This window comes from Sinocyclocheilus rhinocerous, unplaced genomic scaffold, assembly GCF_001515625.1.
Source record: "Sinocyclocheilus rhinocerous isolate Xijiao unplaced genomic scaffold, SAMN03320098_v1.1 scaffold2902, whole genome shotgun sequence".
NCBI lineage: Eukaryota > Metazoa > Chordata > Actinopteri > Cypriniformes > Cyprinidae > Sinocyclocheilus > Sinocyclocheilus rhinocerous.
The window spans coordinates 100,781-109,409 of record NW_015628348.1 but is presented as its reverse complement, the minus strand read 5'-3'; the positions used below and the strand labels follow the sequence as shown (position 1 = coordinate 109,409).

Sequence of the window (8,629 nt, the reverse complement as noted above, 5' to 3'; positions counted from 1 at the left end):
ATTCTTAGTTCAAACACATCTTTGTAAAAAGGTGCAAATGATACCTCATGTATCAATTAATAAGGCTAAGTTTGATACTTGCATGTCTCATCTGTCTGAAAGAGAGGTTTGATGTAATCTGAAGTTTCCAGTTGATCTTTGCTGAATTTGGGTCGATGAAAAGAACCAGTTTTGAGTCAGAGAATCTTGATTAATGGAAAGGTCGAGGCCGAAGCCTGGCACGTAACTTAGGATGTTCTGGAGCGTTGGAGCTCACATCTTATCGAAACCTAACAGAACCACCGACTGGGGAGGGTCCCTGGTGTGGGCCTTTAAGGTCGGAGAAGATTCCCGCCTCTCAAGATGGGCTTGTCCAATGAGAAAGGCTGACGTCCCAAGTGGGAGTTTTGAGATACTGGGGAGTTTTTATGACCCTTTGTTTGAAAGCGTGGTAATTTGCATATGAAACTTGGATCAAAATTACTAAAGACTCTTAGAACACTAATATGTTGCGTAGGTATAAACATACAATATACACTCTCAATTAGATCATCCGAATACTAATTCATAGATACTAAACATGGTAGGATTACATATAGGCAAGATAACAGGAATGGGTTCCATCATAAGCATGCATAGTATAGTCTAAAAATATCAAAGACAACATACACCATGACCTGAAGGATACATTGTTCATTCAAAGAAAGGTTTTCCTATTAATTAATTAGTAGAAAAGTCCATTTCTACTGTGCATTGTGCCTCTTGCTATGGAACATGCAGTGATTTTCCCTGCTTCGCATTCCTCTAGACAATAAACCCGGTGATATCAGCGTTGGTTGCCATGGAACCAGGGGCCTGTTCGGCTTCCTGGGGTGTTACGCATCTCGGGGGAAGGGTCCATAGGTCCTCATATGGCTTGTTAACTGAGGGGTGTTACAGAGTATTTGTTAAATATAGCTAACGAAATATATATTGTGTGTTTGATTGGTCCAGACGCTACAATATTATTCACACAATTCTCCCTAATTCCTAATTTTTTATCTTTTAATTTTTCCTTATTAAAATAGCCTACTGAAGAAAAAAAACTTTTGAACAGCAGTATATATATATATATATACAGTATATATATAAAGAAATGAAAAGACACAGCAGGTATGGCACCTGTACTTCTGGTTCTGTGCATCTTCTGAGATCACAGAGGGTTCAATCAGGTCCCATTCAGTTGAATCCTGAAACAATATGTTAGGATTCAAGATCAACTATATTTCAGAAATTACAATTTAACAAGCATTTATTTTCTAAATTAATGAAATATAATAATAATAATAATAAAAATAATAATATAAAATTTGTTCAATTAAGTTCCAGCTTAACTGCTCTTCACTTACCCTGACACTGGCACAGGTTTGACATTGTCTGTGTGAGGCTGGACAAGATAACAGATAAAAAAAATTAAATGGGTAAAAAAAAAAAAAACAAAGCTGCCTAAAAAATAGAAAATGTTCCTTGTTGGAGCCCCAGTATGTCCCGGGAATAGTGATCACTGATTAAATGCAAAGTCGATGCAGATAAAGGAGTTAAACAATTTGTCATTCATGCTATTTCCAGTGTTCATAAAACATAAATGGAAATTCAATCAAATGTATTACAATGTGTACTACAAATAATGAAAAAAAAAGAAAGAAAAAAAACACATTGGGATTTTATGTTTCATTTATTTGTGATATGATTACTTTATACTAATAATGAAAATGATCAAATGATAGAATTATTACTCACGTCTGATGTTGTAGGCTACAGGGCCTCTAATGTTAAAGCCAAGGCAGAATGAAACAAGGCCTTGACGGCGCACACTGGCTGGTTGGTGAGGGGTTACTTCAATCTGGTTAGCTCCTCTCAGAGCAAACACTTTGTGGTCTCTAACCTCCCCTTGGACACGTTGAAAACCCTGGATTTCAGCTTTCTCATCCCCTTTGGTTAGAACATCCATTTGATGTTGGTCTACTTTTGATTTGTGTACCAGTCTCTGTAAATTTTCACCTTTCCCAAGGAAAAAGAGAGGCACCAGATAGCGTGAGCGAAGGTGCTTTCTGTAGGTCCTCTCAAAGGCTTGATGCATATATGTTACACACTCTGTAAGGCTTGGCCAGTTTGGCGTCCCTTGAATCTGTTGATCCCCATCAGGCCAAAACAACAAAAGGATCAACAGATAAAACTCTGGACTTCTTCTCTTCTTTTCTGCCAGCCAGTATCTCCATAATCTGTACTGAAGATCTTGCTTTGGCTTGAGGGACTGAGATGTGGGTGACTTGTTGCACAAAATGATGTTGGCGAGGATGTAATTTTGGTCAAAATCAGCATTGATTAGACTGTGGCTGAGGATCTCTTCTAACTCGGTCTCATGGGTGTCTTGGTCTAAGAGATTCAGCAACCCTGGAAATGTATCAGCCTTTTTCACTTCAAGGATTCGCTGTTCACTTTGGGCAGCCTGTCCCTCTGAAATCACATACTTTCCATAGCAATCATCAACATCTCGACGGAAGTATGGTGGTTCCTCTTTTTCAATGCTCGGCTTTGAGTATGTCAGGTAATACTGAAAAACATGGAATTTTTCCTTGATTTCATCTTTCTGAGTTTTGAGAAAATCATTGTATTTTTTTAGTTTTTGGTCTTTGAATGAAGAGCCAAGAGACCTGACACATGTTTTCCCTCTCAGAAATTCTGCCCACTGTGAACTGTGCTGTGTGAGAGCATCAAAAAGAATCTTGATGACTTGGATATATCCAAATATGCCCCTGATATTAAAGGTGTAAGGAGTATTGCTGTCTCTAATGTCTGATTCCTGCTCATCTTCAGCTGTTTTTGTCTCCTCTTTGAATGCTTTAGTAGCAGAAACTGCATGCTCCAAAACTCTACGAGCATAATTTGGAGATGCTTTATCCTTGACTGTTTTTCTCAGTCTGTTTTTGTAAACTTGTCCTAGCGTGTCTCTAATAAAAGAATTCTTTGGATCTCTTTGAATGGCACTTTTTGCAAACTCTTCAGCCTTTTTGTAGTCTCCCAGTTTGATATAATAGAACCGTGCAAGAGCCTGAGGATAGAAGGCATCTTTATAATACAGATTTGAGGCAGATTTCAGCACAGATATGCAGTTTGCTGAGTTTGTTTTGAGGTCTTCTTCCATGATGTCAAGAATGAGTTTTGAAAACTTGTCATGTTCTTGTCTTGTGATCAGAATGTGTTTGCAAATGTGTAAAAAGTCAATTTGCTTGTTTAATGCTTTCACAATAAAATACAAAAATTTGTGTGCTATTTCACCTCTTGGCATACCGCAGGTAAACAGCATTTGGATACAAGCATCAGCAATCATAGGATGAACAATACGGACACATCTGTCCTCACAGTGCTCTGCTTTGTATGTCACCAAAAGATCCATGAATGGAGTCATTATCTGTTCGAATGACTCCCTTGCATCAGAATGTTGACTTGCAAAGAATTCCTGACACAATATTTCATGCAAGTGGGAGCTTGGAATATATGAATTTAGCAGGGCTAAATATGAGAAGAGTTTTGTGTTTGCAGAAGCCTTGTTGACTTGGACATAATGTTCCAGGTCCTTACTGATGAGATTTTTAACAAAATCCTTTCTGAAGTTTCCGTGCATTATGTTATAGCCATGAAAGCTCTCAGAATCCTCTCCATGCTTGTCCTTGATCACTGGCTTGTGTTCCTCAAACATGGTTTTTTCATCAGGTAAAAGTTCCATTTTGAGTTTCACACTGGTGCTTTTGGGAATTGTTGTCTTGCTTGCTACATTCATGATGATGAGCATAGGAATGTTATCTCCAGCAATTCTCTTATCGAGCTCATTATGCAAACGGTTCAATGTCCTGTTTCCTTCATCCCATACATCCAGCAAGAGGAGCACAGTGTTTTGATTCTTCTCCCCTCCCTCTTTGAATAGTTTGATAATGTCGTCTCTGATGTTCATGTCGGATGATTTGTATTTCAGTTTGGCACATCTGAGCTGCTTCCTCAAGTCCCACAGCACCTGCATGGCTAGTGTTGATCCTCCACTACCTGGGTGGTGAAACAGATTAATGGTTGTCACATTCCATTGGCTCTTTTTCTGCACATTAATCTGCTGGATCAAGGAGTCATAGAGGTCTCTTTTGACAAACAAGGTGCCTTCTTGTTCTGAGCAGTAAAAGTCCCTCCATTGTGGCCGGCCTCCTTTAAGAAACTCAGCCTGCACCTCCTCAGCAGACAGATGATCCAATGACACATTTTCATACATGTTTGCCCATAGTATGTCAAGGCAGGATTTGGAGAAAATTGAATAATTTTTTATTTGGATTTCGGCACCATTTGATGTTGAGATCATACAAATTTGTGGGGAGTGTGTGAAGGTTTCAACACGTTTTAGCACTGACCGATCATGTGGCACGCTAAAATTTTCAAGCATTCTGTTGAAGCCCCTGAATTGTTTATGTTCCTTGTGTAACTTAGTAACTCCATCGTGTTTTTCCCTTAATCGTCGTTCTTCATCTTCTGACAAGCTTGCTTCAAGACTCAATGTATCTGTTCTTGTAAAGTCCATTATGCTGCAGTTTAAAATGATCACAACAGGAATGTTTGCTTTGATGTTCTGCCCATTTATTTCCTTGATCAGACTCTCCTGTAGAATTCTTTTAAATGGCTGATATTCATTTATCATTTCCTTGATGTCCAAAGAAAGCAGCACAGTATTCTGATCATGATCATCTCCCACCAGAAAAAGCTTGACCACTTGCTTTGAAAGCTCTGTAATGTCCAGGGTAGAGTTTGTCACTCTGGCACATCTGAGTTCCTTTCGGAATTTCCAAAGAACCTGCATTGCGAGGGTTGACCCTCCACTTCCTGGCTGGTAAAGCAAGTGCATATCAATGATACTCCATATTTTCCTTTTGTTTTTCTTGACTAGCTGAATCAAATCATTGTAGCCATCCCTAGTGACAAATGGAGTGTCTTCTTTCTCTGACCAATAGAAATTCAGCCACTGTGGTGGAGCTCCTTTGAGAAAATTTGCTTCATTTTGCTTGGCATCATCTGGGTCAATGTTCTCATTCTCAAACTTATTGGACCACACAATGTCAAGAAGTGAAAGGGAGTCAATGACCTCACTTGAGATGTGAATCGTCCCACCCTTAAATGAAGGTATAGTGTGACCTTCCATCATTGGTAACATGGATTTTTCAGGTCATTTGTTGTTAGCTGAGTGAATGTGTGGATTCCAAAAAGTTTCATAGAAAGACAGAAGACTAGACAGAAAAAAAAGTGAGGTAAACTGGAGGATGGTTGCAAACAGGATGTGACAGTATGTTAAGGCACTGTTCTTGGCAAAGAATAAAAAAGTAAATATATGTATAATGTAGCTATGTTAAAACATTGTTAATTGTTATTTTGTAAGTAAATTAATAAATCATGTCAAATTTATTCTATCAATCTCATTTGCAGAAGAAGTTGCCACATGACGAATTCGCATTTGCTACACCAATTGAAGAAGAGTCTGGACCTAACCTAACCTAACCAAAGCAAAAAAAACAAAACAAAAAAAAAAGATACTGATGATCAGAATCTGATGAAGATGCTGATACCACGCTTGACTTGACAAACGTAAACACAAATTGTACAATACAAACCGCTTAATCGTCTATTTTCAGTAAGATTTACTTATTAGAAAGTGTCTGTGTGCCTACCATTGTGCGTTCAACTTGAATCATGCCCAACAGACGTCTGTTTTAAAGCAGTGGGTGTGTAATTCACTCCTTGATTTACTTAAAGGGGTCATTTTTTCCTTTCTCTTTAGAGTGTTACAAGCTCTTGGTGCATAAAAAAGATCTGTAAAGTTGCAAAGACTAAAGTCTCAAATCCAAAGAGATATTCTTTATAAAAGTTAAGAAATACACAAAATAATGTTCTTTTTAGCAGCATCATATGACCCCTTTAAAAGCATACTTTGAGATTGTGTTGACATCCAGGTTTATAGTTAATTATGTTCAAGGTGTTTATTGCAAAGTTTAGTGCAGCAAGTAATTAAAGTGATATTTATCTGGTTGCCATGAAAACCGACTGGCTTTCCAAAGTTATGTTTGCTTACATGTCGTGGAGAGCATTTCTTCTGATTTAAAGAGCCATTAGGCGCGTTTCCATTACAGATTTGCGCAAAACTTATTTTCGCATTGCCTGAAAAACCACCTCATGCGAGCGTAAAAACTTTTTTGCGATATATGGGAGTTTTTGCGAAATTGACGCGTTTCCATTAGGCGTATTTTCAATTCGCAATTTCAATTCGCAATTTCAATTTGCGCAATTTGAAGGGTAATGGAAACGCGCCTATTGTCATGCCCAGGAGTTTGTCTTTTTTTTCAGTTGCACTTCAGAACCAGTTAGTTAAGCTCCGATGTGTAAAGCTCCACCCATAAATACTAAAACACACCTAGAGAAAAAAGATCAAGCCAAGACAAAGGTAAATGCTGACGAATGTTCATTACATTTACATTACATTGCATATTACATCTATACCTGTATATGTTCCCATAATTCTATAAGTTTATATACCCCTTAAAGAATTTATAAGAGACAGTTTACAAATGAATACAAATGAATAACAATCTTCACTCAGAAATTGCTAGTACATTTTACAAATAATTGCAAAGAAATGGCAAGAAACACACTGAATTAAACAAGAAATGGACTGAAATATTATTTTCTTGTAAAATGTACTCCAACAATCTTTGTTTTATTAAACAGTTTGGAGAATGGACAGATTTTAAAAATTGATTGTTAAATTCCACAATTATTTTAGTCATTGCCTTTTGGTGAATGTCGCTGTTTTTAAAGGGGTCATATGATGTTGCTAAAAAGAACATTATTTTGTGTATTTGGTGTAATGAAATGTCTTTATGAGGTTTAAAGTAAAAAAAGCACATTATTTTCCACATACTGTACATTATAGCTATCCAGTGCGTTGTGATTGGCCGAATACCTCAAGCGTGTGACGGAAATGTTACGCCCCTCACCATACTGTGATGATGCTGTGTCCGGCCGGAGCGACGAGACAAAAACATGAAAACCCATTACAAACGAGGCATTTGTTGCACCAAGTGGGGACATAATTACGGATTATAATGACTTATACTGTGCAGCAGTACGGCGGGCTTGCGGCAACCACATGTGACGACCCCGGGCTGGACTCCGCTTCGTCCACGGTGAAAGCAGATCTGGCGATCCACAGCACAAAGTTGATGTATTTTCTCAGCAACCAGCACGGATCAGCTCTAGGCTTGACGAAGCGGATATCGTCCTCTTTTGGAAGACCAAACGAAGTAGTTTCGCTTTCACAACGATACACACAGTGCCGTCACGACATGGCGGTGGCGGCAACAATACTACAGCAAGAATAAAAGTTACACCTTCTTTCTTTGCATGAACATTTGGGCGGCGTTATGCAAATCTTCCCACATAGTGACGTAGACATGTGGGGGTGTGTTAGAACGAGCCGTTTTAGGTAGGCGTGGCTGACTCTTAACTTTTATAAAGAATATCTCTTTGGATTTGAGACTTTAGTCTTTGCAACTTTACAGATCTTCTTTATGCACCAAGACCTTATAACACTCAGAAGAGAAAGGAAAAATTGAAATCGCATCATATGACCCCTTTAATGCCTGTCTTTTAGAGATTTTTCCACATTTTCCTGATGTGAATGCCATGCATTGTGTGTTATACATTTTTTAATCGTATAATAGTCTCAAAGATAACATACTATGTTCGTGTGTTCGTGTTTTCTGAATATCATATAATCGCAAATGTCAGTACAATTTAAATGAATTAAGATTGTTTAAAGCAGTGGTTCTCTAAGTGTGGTACGAGTAGCACTAGTGCAGGGGTGCCCAAACTCCGGTGTCCTGCAGAGTTTAGCTCCAACTTGCCTCAACACACCTGCCGGGAAGTTTCTAGTATGCCTAGTAAGAGCTTGCTTAGCTGGTTCAGGTGTGTTTAATTGGGGTTGGAGCTAAACTCTGCGGGACACCGGCCCTCCAGGACCGAGTTTGGGCACCCCTGCACTAGTGGTACTCAGGCTCCCTCTAGTGGTACGCAGAGGAATCACTAAATTAAATATAAATTAATGTTAATACATTTTAATTTAATCTTTAGTTGAGTAATTTTTTTATTTTATTTTTTATTTTTTTATTTAAGTACAGTACAGTTATTGAACTTTTGGTACAACACATTTTAATTTAATCATTATTTAAGTTTTTCATTTTACCTGTATGTAAGCACAGTGCATTGTTAATGTTCAAACTGTGTATTTAAAATGTTAAAGTGGCTGACAACAATAAATATTCTTATTAGGAATAAAACTGCCTCATTTTTGAACTGTGCAGAGCTGTAGCTGAATAGTTAGGCATACTACGCTACTGAAATTGAATGTTGGTCATTATGGTGGTACTTAGAAAGCCAAATATTTTCTGAAGTGGTACTTGCTATTAGGGCTGCACAATTAATCGAATTTCTAATCGCAATTACAATTACGGATGCCGCAATTACATAATCGTTCAAAGCAGCAATTAATCGTTCAAAGTCCACTTATGTTATTCTGCACGCTTAA

The 8,629-nt window shown here is 38.0% G+C and overlaps 1 protein-coding gene and 1 long non-coding RNA gene across 2 annotated transcripts in view; both read right to left on the bottom strand.

The window, feature by feature from the left end:
* The window catches only part of LOC107737493 (uncharacterized), a 12,512-nt gene extending 11,355 nt beyond the window's left edge, over positions 1-1,157 (bottom strand). The window contains exon 1 of the long non-coding RNA XR_001639802.1: positions 1,141-1,157. This is a non-coding gene — a long non-coding RNA (uncharacterized LOC107737493). The remainder of the gene's footprint in view (positions 1-1,140) is intronic.
* LOC107737490 (histone H1-like) overlaps positions 1-8,629 on the bottom strand; it is a 121,049-nt gene that overhangs the window by 85,510 nt on the left and 26,910 nt on the right. The window lies entirely within an intron of this gene.